The 20,667-nt window shown below is 26.7% G+C and overlaps 1 pseudogene; it reads left to right on the top strand.

The window, feature by feature from the left end:
- Positions 1-51: 51 nt before the first annotated feature.
- Positions 52-20,644, top strand: LOC110266907 (glutathione transferase GST 23-like; annotated as a pseudogene).
- Positions 20,645-20,667: the final 23 nt, after the last annotated feature.

The following is a 20,667-nucleotide window of genomic DNA, read 5'->3' as shown; positions in this document are numbered from 1 at the left end:
GGGAATATTGCTTTGCTTCTTTGCCTGGTAATATGACTATGATCAATCATCTTTGTAGTTTAGGGAATTTTTTTATCTTAATTTTTAAGGTTAAATAGGCATATTTTGAAGGATAGCAAAGCCATCCTTCTTTTTCGGGTATTGATATCAAAGTCATCTTTATCCAATTAGTTTTCCTTTTGGATTAACAAATTAATTGAGAAGACAAAAAGATGGAAGGAGATTCAGTGAAGTTAATAGGATTTTGGGGTAGTCCAGCTGTTCTAAGAGTGAAGTGGGCACTAGCAGTTAAAGGAATAGAGTGCCAATATGTGGAAGAAGATCTCAGCAACAAGAGTGACATGCTCTTTAAATACAACCCTGTCTACAAAAAGGTACCTGTTCTTGTGCACCAGGGTAAGCCCCTTGCTGAATCACTGCTCATTCTTGATTATATTGATGAGACTTGGAAGTAAAACCCAGACTTGGAAGCAAAACCCTCTTCTTCCACATTCTCCTTATGAAAGGGCCCAGGCAAGATTCTAGTCCAAATTCGTTGATGACAAGGTAAGAGAGTTGCAGCACCATATTTAGTATCAATCATTTATAGAACTGAAAAAAATGGTCTTAGAGACTATTATGAATTATCAAATCCTCTGAATCATTTAGTTACTAAAAACACTGAAAGCATTTATTTTTAGTAAAGATATATTCAAACACAAAATATATAATTTTTCTGTGTGTGCTATGAGAGCAGATAAATGCTCTTACTCTTGACTATTTATTGTCTTAGTTTGATGTTAGTTTTTTTTTTATTAATATTTTTATTTTACCTGTAATGCTAATGTGCAAGACAATTAATTAATGAGAGCAAGAATAATGATTTATTCTCCATACAGTTAAGAATAACTCCAAAATATAGAGACAAAAATATGACATAAAATTGTGTCTCTTGTCTTTATTACTAGATTTTAGACATATTACAAATTGCACAAATTTCTATTAATAAGTGGTTATAATTAAATGTGGAGTCAAAATTGTGTACTTCACAGAGATGATAGAATTTCTTATTACAAATGAAGGGTAATTTTTAAAAAATGTTACGTATTTGTTCATGAAAAATCAGCTTTATGTATTTGTGTATAAATAAAATATATATATATATATATATTATTATCAGTGTAAAATCAGCCCAAGCATTTTGAACACATCTGATGCACCATGTAATTAAGATCATTGGATTATGTTAAAAAAAATCCCACGGTTGAGATGATATTAATTTTTAAAACTTTTTAAAAATTAAATCAAAGGATATAATATGGTTCAAAATTCTAAAAAGACCCCTCCTCTTCCTTAGAGTAAAACGAAACCCTCCCCACCTGTCTACTAATCTGGGTAAGGCAGTTAGGCAGATTAAAACGAAACCCTACACTGTCTCTGTGTGCTAATCTGGGAAACGCTTCCTTGGATGAATGCCGACGACATCATCCCGAATGCCGGTGTTACCAATGTTAGTGCCAAGAAGGCCATGACACCGATGTTGTCGAGGACAACGGTGAAGGGGAAGAGCAAGATTACATGGTTTAGGTGACAAGAAGACACGGATGGGGATATAACCATGTGTTACCGTGGTCATTGACGCCCCGTTGATGGTTTCGAGCTCCTTCTCGAATCTCGTAAGATTTTTTCAATGCCAATTTTTGAGAAATCACTTGTTAGATCTCAGTAGAACTACACTCAAGATTGTAATTATTATAATATGAAAAGCAAAATCACAATTGCAGATTGTACGATAACAATTTTTTGTGTGCAAAGATTTAATTCTGGAAATTTTATGCTATATTACTGGAAGAAGGTTTAAAATAAGAATTTACATAGTACTTGCATTCAATTTCTGATTATGTGGATATCAAAGGGAGCTTCATGGGTTGCAATTTTTTTGATTTTTCATTATGATTCTATTGTTTGTAGAAGACATTAATTACTTTATTGTGATTTTCCTCCTTTGTATTAGAATAAATTGTAAATTTCTATGCTTACCTACCTGCCTTGTTTCAATAGTTAAATCTGAACAGTCAAATATGATAGCAAAACTATTCTGGTCAACTCCTTTGAGCCTTACCATTGAAATTTGAAAGTCCACTACTCTTGAAATATATTCCCTCTGACCATTATGTCCCAAATGCTTCTTACTATTCAGAGAACTAGGAAAAATAACTAAATGCATGAGCATTAAGCTTAGTTCAGAATTCTCTCATTTTGACTTATTGGCTTGTTTTTACTTTTGTGTGATTTAGGTCTATTAAACTTCTAATTTGGTGAGTCTAAGTTAAGTCCATGACAATAGAGGCATCAGAATCAAGAGTGAAATTTCATTCACCAATGGAGATTGGGAGCAGGTGGTCATAAAACCTTTTAGCATATTTTTGTTTCATTCTACTAATAAACTTTTGGCACAGCTGGAGCCTGGATTCCAACCACCAATATCAGAAGTGGCTCAAGCCTTAGTACAGTTGGTGCAGCGAGCCAACATGAGCAGGCGAACTACTTTTGGATCTAATCAAGGAGGATCCAATCGAGGGAGTGATGTACCCGCCATACATGATGATATGTGATTGGGAATATCATCCTTGTGTCATTCTTGAAAAGAAATGTAGTTATCACTATCTTCTGATGTACTAAGAAAATGGATGAAAGAATGTCTCAATTGTTATTTTATTGAATAATTTCATTTTATTTGAGCTAAAGAGTTCAGTTTTGTTATTAGTGAACCTAGATGATTCTTTTTGTTCCATTTTTTATTTTTTATTATATTGAATTGGTTGTTTATGATGTTATGTGTATAACTGAATTCAATAAATTTGGATAACTTTCTTCTTTGGCCAAGAAACTTGCTCTTTTTCCTTGTGAAAATCATATTGGATTTCATGCTCTAAAAAAATAGCGAGGATGAATGGATTGATAACGTGGAAGAACTGAAGGAGCTCGGAGTATCCTTTTTCAAATCTTTATATGCTCCTAATAACTACAATTTATTTTTACCTGATTTTCCTGTCACAGGTAAGTTCCCTAGGCTGACTGAGGCTGAGTTAAACCATTTGAGCAGAAATATTACCCATGAAGAAGTTAAACATGCTGTGTTCAATATGGGAAGCTGGAAGGCGCCAGGAAGTGATGGACTGCCAGCAAAATTTTTCCAGCATTCCTGGGACATTGTATCTGATTCGGTGGTGAATTGGGTGCATATGATCTTTAGAAATCCTGAGAATATAGCTGGAGCAAATCAAACCTTAATTTCTATCATTCCTAAAGTTCCCTCACCTGAAAACTTTGCACAGTTCAGACCTATCAGTCTTTGTAACGTCTGCTATAAAATTGTTACTAAAGTTATTGCAGAAAGAATAAAGGCGCACTTGGGGTACATTGTCTCTAACACCCAGGCTAGTTTCATCCCAGGAAGAATTAGTGCAGATAACATTCTGGTAGCACAAGAGGTGATCCATACTATGAGGATGAGAGCTAGTGGTAAAGGACTCATGGCAATCAAAATAGACTTGGAGAAGGCCTATGACCGTCTAAATTGGAATTTTATCATTGACACTCTCAAAGATATTGGCATCCCGAAGAATATTGTGAATGTTATTCACTTCTGCATCTCCTCCCCTACTATGAGTTTGCTTTGGAATGGTTCTCCATCAGAGACTTTCAACCCAATAAGAGGCATTAGACAGGGAGACCCCTTATCCCCTTATCTTTTGTCCTATGTATTGAAAGACTCTCTCAACTAATTAACTCCTTAATAGAGCAGAAAAAATGGAAACCTATCAAGTTGACTAGGAATGGTCCTCATCTATCTCATCTTTGTTTTGCAGATGATCTCGTTCTTTTCGCGGAAGCAAGCAAGGAGCAGGTTCGAGTAATCAAGGAAGCTTTGGAGACCTTTTGTAAAGCTTCTGGTCAGAAAGTCAGCCCTAGCAAATTCTGCATCTTTTTCTCCAAGAATGTTAATCACAACAGAAGAGAGGAGCTCAGCAAAGATCTTGGTATTCCGCTAACCAGCAATTTAGGAAATTACCTCGGCGTACCGCTCATCTACGAGAAGTGCGAAAAACACCACTTTCAACCAATTCTAGACAAGATGCAGGCCAAATTGTCAAGTTGGAACATGAAAACCTTTTCTCTTGCCGGAAGATGCACCCTTGTTCAATCGGTTTTGTCTACCATTCCGAGCTATACTATGCAAACAATGAAGATGCCTAAGGAGGTCTGTAATAAAATTGATAAAATGTGTAGAGACTTTCTCTGGGGATCTAATGTAGAGAACAAGAAAATTCATCTTTTGAATTGGGATACCATTTGCCAGCCAAAGGAATTAGGAGGGCTAGGATTGCGGAAGGCTCAAGAATCCAACGACCTTTTTCTCATGAAATTAGCTTGGGGGCTGGTGCATAATGAACAAGCTCTCTGGGTGAAAGTAATGAAAGCGAAGTATAGTTGCGGGGACAGCCTTATTCCAAAGGTTACTAAAAAAGCGAAGTGCTCTAATGCTTGGAGAGGTATTGTTAAAATTTGGGACCGATTTCAAAGCAATTTAATCTGGAGGATTGGAAATGGAAGAAGCATTAAATTCTGGAAAGATCACTGGATTCCTGGTATCTCAGATCTGAGCGAGTTATCGATGGAACAGATCGGGGAAGACAGAGCTGACGAGGATTTAGCAACCTATGCTACGACGGAAGGATGTTGGAATTGGGAGAGGTTAGCTCAGCTAATCCCAGAGGAGATTATCGTTATGATTCGTACTGTTAAAGCTCCCCACCACTCCCTCGGACCGGATTCCCTAGGATGGCTACCAAAACCTCAGGGCAGTTTCTCTATCAAATGAGCCTACAAAAGCTACTATGTTGAAGATAGGGACTCAGACCAGATTTATAGAATTTGCTAGAAAACCAGGGTTCCCCAGAGACTGAGAACCTTTGCTTGGCTCCTAAGCCATAACGCGCTGCTAACTAATCTAAAAAGAAGTGTTCGGGGGCTTACCGATAATGATTGCTGTCCGAGATGCCCGAATCTTGAAGAGAGTCTGCTCCATGTGCTGAGGGACTGCCCATACGCCCAAGGCATTTGGATGAGCAACTCAAATAGAGACCTGCAGGACCCTTTCTTCAGCCAGAATCTGCAAGACTGGCTCTACGATAACCTGTCCAGGACTTCTCGCACTAGCTGTGGGACTTCATGTCCCACTTTCTTTCTCACTTCTTGTAATATTATCTGGCGGAAAAGAAATGAATTAATTTTCAATCAAGATAACATCCCTTTTGAAAGAGTAATCCCAGAAATTAGAGGGGTGGCCAGAAACTATGAAGAAGCGTTAGACCTTACAGAGAGAAGCATCAAAACCTTCAGAGTGACAAACTCGATCCTTATTGGTTAGAAGCCACCGGAAGCGGGCTGGAGCAAACTTAACGTTGATGGCTCGGTCCTGCAAACTTCAAATTCTGGCTCGTGTGGCGGCATTCTCAGAGATTCGAACGGCCTGGTTATGGCAGGGTTGATGATGAACATTGGAAAGGTAACCATTACTAAAGCAGAACTTTGGGCAATCTACACAGGTCTTAAAATTGCAATTGATATGGGAATGGAGAAGGTACAAGTAGAGACAGATTCTACCTGTGCAGTGAATCTGTTGCAGCATGCATCTACGGACCTCCATAATAGCACCTCCCTCATCCGTGCAATTAAAGAGCTCCAGGCAAATCCAGGTGACTTCCGAGTGAAACACGTCTTGAGAGAAGCCAATTTTAGTGCCGACGTTCTAGCCAAGCATGCCCATAATCTTCCGGCAGGGCTCCACCATTTTGTTTTGCCTCTCCCCTTTCTTGTTCCAACAATTGAAGCTGATAGGAGGCAACGAGTGTTTGCGAGAATAGTAAATGGCTAATTAGTTTTCTTGTTTTGGGCCTCTATCCCCCTTCTCAATCAAAAAATTAATGACATCTTCCAAATTTTTGAGCTATATTCTTCAGGTTTTCATATGGTTAGTAGCTTTGGTTTAGACGAATCTTTGACAGACATAAAACTTTCTTGTCATGAAATTGTACGTGAAAAGCTTTTGAGTATTACATAACTTATTTGAATGGCGATTTAGCATGGCATAAAGCTTTGGTAGTTGAATTGGAGGTAAAATATTAACCAAAGTTTTCTTGATATGGTGTAGGATGTAAGATCAAAACACAAAAAAATCATACAAAATTGTATATTGTAAGTATAAAAAGAATGGTTAAGTTTCTTCATCAAATTTTCATCATTTAGGCTCCACGAAGGATTCAATATAAAGCAATGTTAAAGGCTTGCAATATGATTAACTAAAAGTCTAAATAAATTATTCATTCATCGGTAACAACTTAATGTATAAAAAACTACTTAAAAGCAATTCGGAAAAGAAAATATCAATGATACATCATACTTCATCCAAACTATACCAGCATCAAATCTTATAAAAGAAGACAGCATGGTCAAAAGGCACCACCAGAAAGCGGCCCTTTTAGGCACCATAGTGTGTATATGATTTTTCTAGAAGAATTTCAAAAGCATCTATATTTTTTACCGATCCTACTTTCACCCTGCTATTATACACAAATGCAAAATTAGATCTCACTGTAGATAGATAGCTAGAAAAATGCAAAACTACAAAATAGGAGAGAAAATAAACATATTTAGCATAACCAGTAAAAAGCATTTTTCAATTTTGATCATCAAGTATCGACCCCTTTTTAAATGTCATCTTCACATGAAGTCCTTCTTGCTTTGTTGTCCCTATCCCAATATGCAGGCATGTATTTGTCAAGAGATAGCTTCCCACTGAATGATTCAAGTGGCTCTTCTAACAGAAGACCGCTGTAATGGTGCTGCATCTGCAAACTCGTGTCCATGACCATGTCACCGAACATTATACGAAGAACCTTGAATAAACAAGCAGAAACAATTTTTGAAACAGTTAGGCACTTAGGCAGAGAACACAACCTCAAATGTCAAAGTTTCTATCCTGTCCTATAAATATTCTGCCCTGTCAGAGATCCGACTACTATGGAAAGAAATCCATAGGAATAATCTAGTTCCAAATTACACATTTTGGTACACTGCTAACTTTGCTAACAAATTTTGAACTACAAAAAATTATTAAGAATATGTTTATTATATAAATCAAACACAAGATGAGTCAGGCCAGTTCAAAATTATTCTGCTACATCACAAACGGACCAGGCATAATTTTAAAGAAACATAAACAAAGGAATTTAAACTCTTCTTTTATTGATGCAATGGATGGTTCTGCTCCGCCTCATCATCATCATTTGCCCCTGAGATTTAAGAGACATAAACACAGAAATTAAACTAGAACATCATGAACAGAAACATAAACACAGAAATTGAAATCAAAATTATAAAAACAAGAGTAAAGTATCGTTTTTGTCCCCAACGTTTGGAGTAAATCCTATTTGTGTCCCTAACGTTTAAATCGTCCTATTTGTATCCCTAACGTTTGTAAAAGTGATTCAATGTTATCCTGCCGTCAATTACACATCATGAATGCTTTAGTTTGAGTTTTAAAAATCTCTTCTTGATGTTAGAATACAAATGTCTGGGATAGAATCGATGATCTACTCCGAAAAATAACTCATCAAATGTTGAAACTAATTCCTACAATATTTACATAATTTACTTTTCTAGGGACATAATTGAATCTAAACACAAATAGTGGATATAATATTAAAATCGATCACATCCAAGTGAGACCTAATTGATAATAAATATATCCAAGTGAGAATAATTGAAAAATATAATCTGATTTGTTAGTATAATTGATAGTAGGATAACATTGAATCACTTTTATAAACGTTAAGGATACAAATAGGACGATTTAAACGTTAGGGACACAAATAGGACTTACCCCAAACGTTAGGGACAAAAACGATACTTTACTCTAAAAACAAATACCAAAATTTTTTAACCCTCATAACTAGAACCCAAAAAAATTCAAACAACCAAATAAACAGAACAAAACAAATAATTGAATGAAATGAATGAAATTTACTCATACAAAAAACCTTAACAAAAAAATAAGTATAAAAAAAAATAATTGAATGAATTCAATGAAACAAATTCGTACAGCAAGAAGATAAAAGGAACAAAAAAAATGAAATCAATCAATGAAGCAAATTCATATATACCTAAGTCTGAGGCTCCATTGAAACTCTGGAAGTAGAGCACCACAGCGCTGACGATGATGCTGACTTGCTGAGACCCACGCCACCACTCTGAGGCTGACGAATGACGCGAAGAGAGAAGATAGATACTGAGAATGAATGAGACAATGAGGTACTGGGCTGAGGAGATACAGAAAAATATCACAGCTTCTTTCCACCAGTTGAACAGAGCAGAGCTTCAGGCGGCGGCGGCAGTGAAGAAAGACGCAGTCACGGTGGCAGAGGATGGAGTGCGTACGAAGAGAAGCAAAAACGAAAGGAATTTGTGGTAAATGTAAAAAAATAATAATTACTATTAAACTCGCATATGAGGCATATCTATAAATTATTATTTGTGCACATCAGAAAAGTTCAAAAGAGTTGATAGACAGATCCTGTTTTCAGTATATACAAGTGTAATAACCCGTGCCATGCACGTGAGAAAATTAAAATTAAAATTTTAAATTATTCTATTAAAATTAATTTAAATTGTAATAATTTAATTAATAAATAAATAATATGATGTGCATTGTTCGTGTTTTTTAAATATAATATTAAATGTATTAACTCAAATGTAGCTATTAAGTGTATAAAAATTATGTTTGAATTATGAATTTTTTAAATGAAACAAGTGTAATAGTCCGTGCCATGCACGTGATAAGATTGAAATTATAATTTTAAATTCTTTTGTTAAGATTAATTTGAATTATAATAATTTGATTAATAAAAATGTAACATATTATGTATTGTTTATTTTTTCTTAATCTAGTATTAAATGTATTAACTCTAAAATAGTTATTAATTAGTTTTAGTAATTTACTTTTTTCAATAAATCAAACATATATACTCAATGTGACCATAAATAACCTAGTAATATTTAGACCCACCAAAAATTTTTTATATGTTGTTTTACTGTCAAGTAAGAATATATCAAAATCAGCTCAAAATAAATAATAAATTATTAGAGAATTCTAATGCACAAAACTCTCTAATAAACAATAAATAATTTAAACCCACCAAAAAATAACTCAACACTTTTCTTTGATACCTGCAAAACATATACCTGAAATAATATTATATCAATGTTAGTATACAGTTTTACAATCATCGACCGTATTTACTATACGTGACTCCTTCTTAAAAGTTATTCTACATACGTGTGTAGTCGAAAGATAAATTACTGGACTTTATTTTATTTTTCTAAATTACTATAATTATGCATTATTCATTAAATGCTACTTGTAATATAATTATAATAAAGATATTTTTCTAAAATAAATTTAGAAGAGAGAATAGTGCTTTTATTTTGGAGGAAAAATGAATTCATGAGGAATTGACACTTCACTTTTATTAGTTGATAATGTATTAAATATTGATTTTATATAATTATAATAAAGATATTTTCCTAAATTAGTATAATCATGCATTATTCGTTAAATGTTAATTGTAATATAATTATAATAAAGATATTTTTCTAAAATAAATTTAGAAGAGAAAAAAGTGATTTCATTTTAGAGAAAAAATGAATTCATGAGAAATTGACACCTCACTTTTATTAGTTGGAGGAAAAATCCAATTTTATATATTTCTCGTTATTATATATTTTTCTCTAATCATATATCCACTGTTTTCTTTCCTTCGTTTCAGCATTTTAAATCTGGGTTTAACTTGTCGTAGTTCTCACTTCTCAATCATTCTATTAGATGTAGTTGATAACTATTGAAATTCTTTGATTAACATAGGAGAAAAATATATTATTATATGATAGAATTAATATGAGTATATTTTGTTATTAAATACACAAAGTTAATGTAAAATAAAAGTACACATAAAAAAAGCAAAGAAAATAAAATTAAAATAGCAAAAATGATAAAAAGATTATTTTTACAATTTGTTTTGTCATTTTTATGTATAGAAGATTAGAAAATAATAAACTTTTGACTAAATTAATTTTGTATTTGTTGTATTCAAATTAAATAAGTAATAAGTTATATTATTTTAATTTATTCCTTAAATTTATATATCATAAAAATCAAATCAATATACATAATTTTAAATTGTGTGATACTTAAATATCTAATCAAATCAATTAGTTGATATAATTAATGCATCATAATGAATTGTATTTAATGAGTTAAATAAAATAAATTAAGAAACATTCTCAGAAACATGCTACGTTGATTCTATCATTAAATGTAAAAAATCGATTTTTATATAATAGAATCGATAATATAATAGACGGGAGAAAGAGACAGATAAACATTTTAGATCTTAGGTTGTTTTATTTGGATGTTGTAATATGGGTATCACATTATTTTACTTATTCTACCCTATGGACCTTTTTGCAACTTTATTTCAGTATTAATAGAATTTCACTACCTTTTAGTAATAAATTAAAATTCAAAATAAAATTGAAAAAAAAAGTAAAGAATATAAAACTATTGATTGAAATTTTATTTTATTTTTTGTTATTATAACAGGTATTTTTATTTAATATACCAACATCGTACAAAATTAATCGTAAAAAAAGTATAAAATATAAATAAATATACTGAATTAAGAAATAAAATTATATTTGTTATCTCATTTTTACTTTTAGCAGCACAATAGAATATCATGTACTCAACATAATTTAAGATGTAAATTATAATTAATTATACTTTTTATTTTAAAATATTTAAAATTAATCTTAATATAAATAAAAATAATTTATTATATTAAATAAATTAATAGAATAATATAAGTTAGCTATTTTTTTTATTAATTTTGTTATTTTTTTCTGACTACCTTTAAAATTACAACTTTTTTTTTAAATTTGACCGTGAAATAAAATTAGAGTTGTTGGTCTACACCATTAAAAAAAATGATACTATGCGATTACATTTCTACATATAACATGTTCCTAAATTTTTATATGCTAAACTTAAGATTTTGTATTTCTTTGTTTATGCCATAAATAAGTATTATTTACAATGATTCGTATTGATTTAAAAGCTTAAAAATTTTTGTACGTATTAATTTTATATTTAATATTAAAACATGAAAATTTACTATGTTATTTTGCTATTAATGTTTGTAGTATTACATTATAAAATATAAAAATTAAAATAATTATATATAGCTTAGATGGATTGAACTAAAAATAAAAATATAAAACAGAATTGTATTATTAAATTTTAGTAATTTTAATTAGTTAATAATATAAAATAAGATAGAAGTGACTATTTATAATTGAATAGTTTTGTTTGATTAGATTAAAAAAATCGAAAAACACTCTAAATAAAAAACCAAATTAATTTTAATATTAAATTTATTAATACAATTTTAATTTTAAATAATAATTAGATAATAAATTAGTAAAAGCAAATGGAAGGATGGCTTTAATTAGTATTTGATAAAATATTCCTTTAGAATAATTAAAAAAAGTAAAAGTATGATTTATTAAAAATAATACATTTTTATGTTTAAAATACATTTAAATAAAATATTTAGAATAACATAGCTTCATGAATATTAATCATTAATCAATTATGAACTAACATAAAATTATAATATGCTTTATTGACAAAAAATAATCAATAATTAATATTAATAAATATAAAAATCATCTAAACACTTTGATTAAAAATATGAGTGGTTAATTATCATTTATTATTAATAATATTTTGTTCATAACTAAAACTAAAAATATAATTATTCAGATTTAGAATTTAGAAGAATAAACGTATAAGTAATAAATAATCTATTTTATCATGCATATTATAAATTAATGAATTAAACTAACTAATATAATAAATTATAATTAATTAATTGGTATAAATTATAATAAATTATATGATATTTAAAAAAAATAAAATGAATAAGAAGAAAATAAAAAGAAATAGAAGAGATAAAAGACTACAATAAAATAAATTAAGTGTGAGAATTTTATTTTTTTTTTTACAAATTTTATATCACATCCGTTTCAATAATAATAAATAAAAATACATCAACTTGATATCTAAGAGAAAATGATGCGATAAAATCATAACACAATTCTAAAACAAAAGTTTAAATTAAACCATAATATCATTGCACAACACAAATTGAAAGTAATTTCACACTATAATATACCACACAAACAGGTAAATGACTTAAGCTTAATTACGAAAATTTTTTTATTTATGCATACATGATAACACCATGGTCTATAAATGCTTCATGGATAACATATCATATATTGCTCTGAATGATGAACACGGGAGTTGAAGAGTGTGTGGTGGTTTGTATCCACGATAGTTGATTTCTTGCGACGACGCCTCATAGGAAGAAAAAGAATTGTTGTAAAAGCTACCTAATGAAAGAGTAATTGATAAATGAACGATATTTTCTTCTAGCATATATGGTCTTTTATAGTGGTAAAATAAAAATGAAAGGAATAAAATTTTATATTTTTATACTCGGAATAGAATTTCATATTTATCGTAATAAAATTAAATAACTAATCAGTTATAATTCATGTATTTAAATAAATAAAATAAATTAAATAAAAATATTTTTAAGAATTAATCAAATCAGTTAGTTGATACAAATAATTAGTATAATTGATTTTATTTGATTTATTGAATTCAAAAAAATAAATTAGGAAATAATTGATTTAATTAATTACTTGATATAATTAATTTATTATAATTGATTGGATTTAATAAATTAAAAAAATAAATAGGAAAACATATGACACAATGATTTTTTAAACTAAATTAATTTGTATTTATTGTATTTAATCATTATAAGTAACAAATCATCTATGTTATTATGTACCTTATAAATTAATGAAATAAAATAATTGATATAATAAATTACAATTATTTGATTGATATGAATTATAATAAATCGTGTGATATTTAAATATCTAATCAAATCAATTAGTTGATATAATTAATTTACTGTAATAAATTGTATTCAATGAATTATAAAAAATAAATTAAGAAACACGCTCAAAAGTAGTGACGAATCCAAAAATTTTAAATAGTGGAGGTAAACATATAGCATATAAAAATAATAAAAAATATTTATAAATATATCAAAATATATAAAAAATAAATAATATAAAAATATTAAATATTAAATAATTTTTATGTAATCATTATCAATATTAATTTATTGATAAATAATAATATGGTTATTAATTTATTTTTCTGTAAATTAAATATAATAATAATAATAAATAAAATTAATCAAAATATAAATAAGTTATCTTCTAATCAATAATAAAAGTGAAATATATTTTTTTATGAATTATATACAATAAATGGCATTTTAAATAAATGATATTTTTTATGTTATATTTTTTCAATAAATGATATCACGGGTAATTATCATTATCATATATTATTATTATTATTATTATTATTATTATTATTAAAATGATTAAAAGTATTTTTAATTGATAATTGATGAGTAGTTTAATAATGCATTAAATATTGATTTGATATAATTATAATAAAGATATGTTTCTAAATTAGTATAATTATGTATTATTCATTAAATATTAATTATAATATAATTATAATAAAGATATTTTTTATAAAATAATTTAGAATAGAGAATAGGAAAGTTCATTTTAGAGGGAAAACGGAGTCACGAGAGATCGATACCTCATCTTCATTAGTTGGGGGAAAACCCAGTTTTAATATATTAAGTAGATAGATTATTCCATTTAAAATATTTAAATTATGATTTCAATCATAAATTACAATTATGATTTAAAAAATTTTCTTTGATATAATATTACATTTTTTTCTCCACTTTATTATTAATATATTGATATTGCAAGTCTAAATTATAGTATTTTACTGAATCTTGACTGAAAAAAAAAATAGTTACGTGTTTCTACCATTTAATTTATTTAATACACCATGTACTAACACTAACGGTATTTTTTTTTAAAAAATATATTGATAAAAATAGATATAATGTAATTACAAATATAACATAAATAAATAAAATATATAAATAAATGCGAAACCAATATGTTACCAATATCTTTGTTAAATTTTATAAATTAGAGAATAAATTATATATTCAGTTACTCAGTGATCATATAAATGATCAAGTAATTGGATTGTAAATTGATCTCATAGTATACATCTTATTTTTTTCTCATTTTTGAATGAAAGCGAGAATTAAGAGAGTAAGTAGTAATACATAAAGAAAAAAAAATTTGCACCACAACACATAATTATTACCAAAAGAAATATTCATATTAAAATATTAAAATTTTACATACTGCAAATCATGAAGATCAATCACAATGTACTGGTCACTTCTCTCTATTTTTGACCATGATATAAGTTTTTCTTTTCCACTCAGGAGTCCAATAACATCTAATTGAACAAAAAAAATTGAATTAAAAGTACCAAATTAAGGACAAATGAGTGAATAATATAAGAAATTATAACTTCGTACGTGTATAAAATAAAGAGAATTTACTGATTTATTTTATTTTAAACGATAAAACTAACAATAGTATATTAATAAAAGAATATACCTTTTAAAAAAGTCACAATACAATTTCAAATATTTTCATAAATAAACTGTTAAAATTTTTGTTATCAATAAAATGATATTATTATACAATTTTTTGGCAAAATTTAAAATCAAAAGGAAAATAATTTTGTGTGGGTTAATATAAACTCTTAAAATATATTTTGCACGTGTGTACAGTCACAAGATATATTCTGCTTGATTTCTCAATCTCAAAATTTGAAAAGACATAGACCTTCCTTTCTACCAATTCATTCTCAAATATTTTTATCAAATAATTCTTGATTGAACAATGAATTTTATCGTACTGCAAAATAAATTAAATATAAAAGCTATTAAAAAGAATTGTCTTTAACTTGTGAAATGGTGTACTAATAAAATTAACTTAAAATATGAACTACAAATAGTTATAAGAATTAATTTTGATGCACTAACAGTGTAAAGTAGTTTTACACGTGCATCCAATTACGTAATGACACATCAATAAAAATAAATACCTTTCACATTGACCGCGTGAATGGTCATCCAAAAAGAACAGATGTGATTGCACGACTGTGTAAAACGCTTTACACTGTCAGTGCATCAAAATTAAACTCTATTTATAAATTGAACTTAGCATTACTTGAAAAAATTTAGTAAATGAATCAACTAATCTTATCATCTATTAGAACTATTTCTATGTAAGCCGTCTTGCTCTTGTCAAACTTGGATTAGACTTTCTATAGGCTTATAATTATTGTCTTTATTTTCCATAATTTCTCTTCGTATAATCTACTATAGGTGATACTATTGATAGAATCATAATCAATCGTCATTAGCATGGAAAAAAAATAGAATAAAGACTATATCAAAATTATAAATTTTTTAAATGATAAACATGAAAGAAAATTTACTATTGCTTATTATATATACTAATAATATGTCAAAAATTTTAAAATATACTAATAATACTAATAGTTTAAGGATAATTGTACTACAGTTATAATAAATTTAGTTATTACTCTAAATAAATAAAATAAATAATATATTTGAAAACCAAAGAAAAAAATATTAGCCGTAATTATGTTTGGAATGTTCCTATATTTTTTTTTTCATTTTTTTTTGCTTGCCATTCTTTCACCGCAATGTTAGATCAAAGAAACTCTAAATTTGAAATATAATAATAAATATGTCATGTGATAGAAAAATAATAAGCTAAAAAGAAATATATATATATATATATATATATATATATATGTTATTGCTATATAGGGAGCCGATACACAAAGATATGTTATCGTAATAAAATATCACACTATGAATAATTATATTTGTCAAGTAAATTTATTTATACTCTATATCTATTATATTATTTTATGTAAAATTAAAATCTACTCTTTTAATTTAATATTATATATATATATATATATATATATATTTGCTTCCAATATTTTTCAAAATTAAATTGAAATTATGTCTAAAGTCTTAACACGGTAAACGGAATATAATTAATATATAATATTTTAATAATTAAATACCAAAAATAAGTTAATAAATAACAATAATTAATACCTAAATATCATATCATATATATATATATATATATATTTATTTATTTTTGATATTGTCCAAAATTAAATTAAAATTATGTTCAAAGTCTTAATACCGTAACGGAATATAATTAATATATGAAAAATTGTTTAATAATCCATGCCATGTACATGATAATAAATTGTTCAATAATTTGTACTATGTGATAAAGTTAAAATTATAATTTTAAATTATTTTATTGAAATTAAGTTGATTGTAGTAATTTGATTAATAAAAAAGTAACATGTTATGCGTTTATTTTTTCTTAATCTAGTATTATATGTATCAACTCTAATATAGTTATTAATCGTTTTTGTTAATCTACTTTTTTTCTAAATTTATGATTTAAAATAACAATTATAAATATTAATAATTAAAGAAATTATTATATTATAATTATTTACGTTTTATTCCCAAAATTAAAAACATACTATTCTTTTTTTATTTAATGGTTTTTTTATTTGTACTACCAGTATATATTGATCGATTAGTCAATAAATTTTTTATTCCTAAGATACATTTACTTATTTTATTTATATAATTTTAAATATTTCCTTATTTAAGTATACATATATATTAAGTCACATATATTAATTATTTTTTTATTTTTTTATTATAAATATTTTTTTTAGCCTACGATCATTCAATGATTTTGTTATTCTATTAATACCATCATACGCATAATAATATTCATAAATCATACTAATTTTTGTATTTATTTATATGTATATATATCAATTGTTTAGTTAATAATTTTTTTATTTTTAGAATATATTTACTTTGTTAAATAATTTTAATGTTTAATTACTCTGTTGGTCCTTATAGTTTCGCGAAATTTTCAATTAGGTTCCTATACTTTTTTTCCTTTTAATTGAGTCTTTGTACCAATTTTTTTTTTTAATTGGGTCCCTACACTTTTTTTTTTCTTCTATTTAGGTTCCTATACCAATTTTTTTTTTTTTTAGTTGGGTCCCTATAAAATTTAGCCAATTACTACTAAGAGGGACTTAATTGAAAAAAAATTAGTGCAGGGACCCAATTAGAAAGAAAAAAAGTATAAGAACCTAATTGAAAATTTTATGAAACTATAGGGACCAACAGAGTAATTAAACCTAATTTTAAATACTTCTTTATGTAGTTTATATATCTATATATATAAATTGTATGTAAATATATTTAAATCATATATATTAATTTTTTTATCATAATTAATTTTTTTTGAGTCTATAATTATTCGATAATTTTTTTTATTCTTTATTATTAATGTTGTAATTTTCATAAATTATAATAATTTTTTATTTATCTATACATATATAATAATTTTGTTATATAATTCTAAATATTCATTTATAACACACATATATATATTAATTGTACATATAAAAATTTAAGTCACATATATTAATTATTTTTTTGTTATGATTTTATATATATATATATATATATATATATAATTATTTTTTTTCTAATCAAATAATAATTTTTTATTTTTTATACCCATTCATCCCCTCCAATCTCTTTTTATATGCATGACTAACAAATTTTTTTTAATGATGATATTTTAAAAATTTTTCACGTATTTTTATATATTAGCAAGAAAGCAAAATCACGTATTATGACTCTTTTTTTTCACGCCTTAATCTTAATTAATCAATCTTGTGTCCACACAATATAATTAAATTTTTAATCATTCTAATCTATTGATGAATTATATTTCTCTTAATAATTACATTACTAATCTGAAATAAAAAAATGGTGATACATATATCCAAAAAAAAAACAAACTTAAAAATAAAAAAAAAAAAGAAAAAATTTTCATATTAAAAAGTTTAAAAATAACATATCCAAAAAGAATAGTCATAATATATAAATTGAGACAACAATTTAAATTTCTCTAAAACTAATTTAATCAAATAATACCAATATTAGAACTAAATTACTTAAATAATATTTAATCTATTCTAATCCTTAAATACGTATAGATTAGAGTTATTCTCGTAACAACCAACCGAAATAACATCATACGATCGAACACATAGAATCCGTACAAATTTAGACTATCTTTTTGTTAAAATTGTCAAACTAAATTGACTTTTATTCTCTTCAATAGTATTACATTAATGCACCAGAAAGCCGGTAGTTTCTGAAAAAAATCACAATATGTTATAAAATTATTTTTAATACAAAAAGCTTAATAGAAGAAAATTTAAATATAGTACCAATATTTGAATTGCATTTTCAAGGTTAACACAAATTTTTCGAAACTGAACCTAAATTGAGGAAATTCAATCTCATTATATGCTCCACTTCAAATATTTTCGGACAAACGTAGAAAACATGGAGGGGATGTGAGTTGAACTTGACCTACAAAGCTCCTTAGAAACAATTGGCCAATCAAAGAAGAATAATAGATTAGAAAAAAAGAATGCTTTGATTCTTAGATTTAGACTCACTAACCACAAAGAAATACTATATATAGCCTTTAGTAGTACAAAAATAATTATAGAAATTAATTATTGCAATATCAATTTACCACTATGAACATTAGTAACATATTTATGGCAATTAGAATTATAAATTTATGTTTAATTTTTTATATAATTATAATTAGGATATTTTTCTAAATTAGTATAATTATGCATTATTCATTAATTTCTAATTGTAATATAATTCTAATAAAGATATTTTTTAAAATAAATTTAGAAGAGAGAATAGTATATTTATTTTGAAAAGAAAATAAATTCATGAGAAATTGACACCTTACTTTCATTAGTTAGGGAAAAATCCAATTTTAGTATATTAAGTAGATTATTTTATATAATTATAATAAAGATATTTTTCTAAATTAGTATAATCATGCATTATTCATTAAATGCTAATTGTAATATAATTATAATAAAGATATTTTTCTAAAAATAATTTTAGAAGAGAGAATAATGCTTTCATTACATGAGAATAGTACTTTTTAAAAATAAATATATTTTTTAAAATTAGTATAATTATGTATTATTCATTAAATACTAATTGTAATATAATTATAATAAAGATATTTTTCTAAAAATAATTTTAAAAGAGAGAATAGTGCTTTCATTACATGAGAATAGTACTTTCTAAAAATAAAGATATTTTCCTAAATTAGTATAATTATGCATTATTACTTAAATGCTAATTATAGTATAATTATAATAAAGATATTTTTATAAAATAAACTTAGAAGAGAAAATAATGCATTCATTTTGGCAGAAAAATAAATTCATGAGGAATTGACGCCTCACTTTCATTAGTTGGGGGAAAACACAATTTTAATATATTAAGTAGATAAAATTTTAATAATAATACACGGATAATTGAAATAGTTTATATACAGGTTTTTCAAGTTATTATTATTATTATTGGATAATAAATAAGAATTATAATTATATCAATATTTTTAAAATTAATATAATTAAAATGACTAAAAATATTTAAAATTAATTTGCGTTATTAATATCATAAGATTTGATCATTTTATGATTAGAATAAAATATTTTTATCATCATTACCACGACCGGTGCCATTATCATATCATTATCATATATTATTATTATTATTATTATTATTATTATTATTATTAAAAGTATTTTCAATTGATAATTAAAAAGTAGTTTAATAATGCATTAAATAGTGATTTAATATAATTATAATGAAGATATATTCTTAAATTAGTATAATTATGTATTATTCATTAAATATTAATTATAATATAATTATAATAAAAATATTTTTTATAAAATAATTTAGAATAGAGAAAAGTGTATTTATTTTGGAGGGAAAACGGAGTCACGAGGGATCGACACCTCACTTTCATTAGTTGGGAAAACCCAATTTTAATATATTAAGTAGATAAATTTGTATTCTCATATGTATTATATGCAAGTTGCTGATTTAGTGGCTATTTTTTGTGGACACGAGTTAATTTAATTGGGTGTGACTCTTAACTCTTCACAGTGTATGCTAACGGTTGTGGCAGCGTTTTCCAATGTAGGAGAAGAGCAACAGAAGGCAGCAGAAGAAGCTCGAGAGAATCTGAAGAGGCTTGAGGTTGGACTTGAGGGAAAACGCTTCTTTGGAGGTGATAACATTGGCTTTGCGGACATTGCTATTGGCTGGCTTCCATACTGGATCGGAATAGCTGAGGAAGTTGTGGCCATCAACCTTATTGATGCAGAGTCAATACCTAAGCTTTACTCATGGTTCCATGCTTTTATTGACATTCCAATTATCAAAGAACTCATGCCTCCTCAGCATAAATTGCTCCATCACACCAAGGCATTCCTTCAAGCGTAGACATCATCCCCTTTGAAGGCTATTT

Source organism: Arachis ipaensis, chromosome B1, assembly GCF_059453495.1.
Source record: "Arachis ipaensis isolate K30076 ecotype BB chromosome B1, ASM5945349v1, whole genome shotgun sequence".
NCBI lineage: Eukaryota > Viridiplantae > Streptophyta > Magnoliopsida > Fabales > Fabaceae > Arachis > Arachis ipaensis.
This window is presented reverse-complemented; position numbering and strand designations above follow the sequence as displayed.